At 36.6% G+C, this 2,426-nt stretch overlaps 1 pseudogene; it reads left to right on the top strand.

Moving 5' to 3' along the window:
• Positions 1–740: 740 nt before the first annotated feature.
• On the top strand, positions 741–1,499 carry LOC116087554 (annotated as a pseudogene).
• The last annotated feature ends 927 nt before the right edge of the window (positions 1,500–2,426 follow it).

Below are 2,426 nucleotides of genomic sequence, written 5' to 3'. Positions count from 1 at the left end.
TACTCATTTTATTTCTTGACCTTTTTGTGGCATGTGCCTTTCTGCTCTGGGAATGGTGCTGCACACATAGGTGTAAATGCATAAACATGCTTCTAGTCCCTGCCCTATAGGTCACTTAGTCTTATTGATCAATCGATTTGTAGCTTTAACTGTTTTAAGGTATTTTTTTAAAAAATTGCATATTTTACAAATGAGTACTATATTTAGATAATTTCTACTCTTCCCTTCTTGATCTCCAATGTCTCTTTTCTTAAAATTGCAATTTTAACTTGGTAGCACATTTAACGAACTGAAAGCCCTTAATGTTTCCGACAGTGTTGGATTATTAGGTATCTCAAGATATAGAAAATTTTGTGGAATATTTTGTAAAATGATTGCCACAATCACATCTTCTGTGATTTATATTAACATCAATACTATAATTGTTAATTTTATTTATAGCTGTTATTTTGATATGAGATTCATACTTAGCAAATTGACTACTTATTTTTGTCTTTATATGAATCATATCTTTTTGAAAATTTACATCATGATTAATGTATATATGTTATTTTAAGAACAAAAAGTAAAACAGTTCTAATAATTAATAACTCATTTTTTCTTGAATTTAACTTTGGAATAACCTATGTGATTCATTGATAAATTACACATAGAAGTAAATGCTTTATCACTATTATACCTAATAGGGCTTTTGATTATCAAAATCTGACAAATTGCCTTTTGGCTCTCCAATCAGCACCATGGCAGTCGGCAAGAACAAGTGCCTGACGAAAGATGGAAAGAAGGGAGCTAAGAAGAAAGTGGTTGATCCATTTTTTAAGAAAGACTGGTATGATTTGAAAGCTCCAGAAATATTCAATATTAGGAACATTGGAAAACAGGACTCAAGGAACCAAAATTGCATCTGATGGCCTCAAGGGTCATGTGTTTGAAGTGATCCTTGCCAATCTACTGAATGATGAATTTGCATTTAGAGAATTCAAGCTAATTACTGAAGACATTCAGGGCAAAAACTGTCTGACTAACTTCCATGGCATATATCGTTCCTGGGACAAAATGTGCTTCAACGTCAAAAAATGGCAGACCATGATTGAAGCACATGTTGACCTCAAGACGACCAATGAGTATTTGCTTTGACTTCTCTGGGTTGGTTTCAGTAAAATACACAACAACCAGATAGGAAAGACATCCTATGCCCAGCACCAGCGAGTCTGCCAGATCCAGATTCTGAAAATCATGATCCAAGAAGTGTAGATTTGAAGGAAATAGTTAATGAACTGAATCCAGACACCATTGGGAAAGACATAGAAAAGACTTGCCAGTCCATTTATCCTCCTCATGATGTCTTTGTTAGAAAAGTAAAAATGTTGAAGAAACCCAAGTTTGAATTGGAAAAGCTCATGGAGCTCCATGATGAAGGTGGTAGTTCTGGTGATGAGACAGATGCTAAGGTTGACCAAGCTGGTAGATATGAACCACCAGTTCAAGAATTGGTTTGAAATCAAGAATTTTAATAGTGACAAGTAAAATATCTTATTTGTGAAACAAAAAGTCTGGCTAATCATATAATCTTTGATGGGAATAAACATCAAAATGTAATAAATGTAGAGATTCTTAGTCCATGACATAAACTTTCATAAGACCAAATACAGAAACCTCACAATAGAGCAGCAACTCCACCAGAAGATGAAAAGAAGTAGGAGGGCTTCTCATGGGGCAAAGGTGATTGGAGAAAGCTACAGGGATTCCCTAACTTGGAATGGAAGAACTGCCTTCTCCAAGTTGATCTGTGAACTTTTTATTCTTCTTGTAGCTGGCTTATATACATGCAGAGAAGATAATAAACATATAAAACTATATCTTTTAAAAAGATGGAAGCTGTTTCTATAAACTTCCTTTTTTCTATTCTTTTGTTTTATGTTTTATTTTAAGTTTATTCTTTAATCAATTTTTACAGTCTGGAATTTATCCCCTCCTGGTCCACCCTCCACCTTTTCCACATATCACATCTTCTCTACCCCTAAACCTCCGATCTCCAAGAGGATGTCCCCCTACCCCTCCACTCCACCAGACCTCCCCACTCCTTGTGGCCCAAGTCTCTCAAGGGTTAGGTGCACCTTTTCTGAATGAGTCCAGACCCAGGAGACCTCTGCTATATCATGTGTTGTGTGCCTCATATCAGCTGGTGTATGTTTCCTGGTTGGTGGCTCAATGCCTGAGAGATCTCAGTAGTCTGGGTTAGTTAAGACTGCTGCTCTTCCTATGGCGTTGCTCTCTTCCTCAGCTTCTTCTAGCTTTTTCCTAATACAACAACAGGGTCACCAGCTTCTGTTCATTGGTTGAGATGTCCATCAGCATGAGTCTTTCAGCTGCTTGTTGGGCCTTGCAGAGGATAGTCATGATAAGTCATTGTTTGTAAGCACACC

This window comes from Mastomys coucha, unplaced genomic scaffold (genome assembly GCF_008632895.1).
Source record: "Mastomys coucha isolate ucsf_1 unplaced genomic scaffold, UCSF_Mcou_1 pScaffold13, whole genome shotgun sequence".
In the NCBI taxonomy this organism is placed as follows: domain Eukaryota; kingdom Metazoa; phylum Chordata; class Mammalia; order Rodentia; family Muridae; genus Mastomys; species Mastomys coucha.
This window is presented reverse-complemented; position numbering and strand designations above follow the sequence as displayed.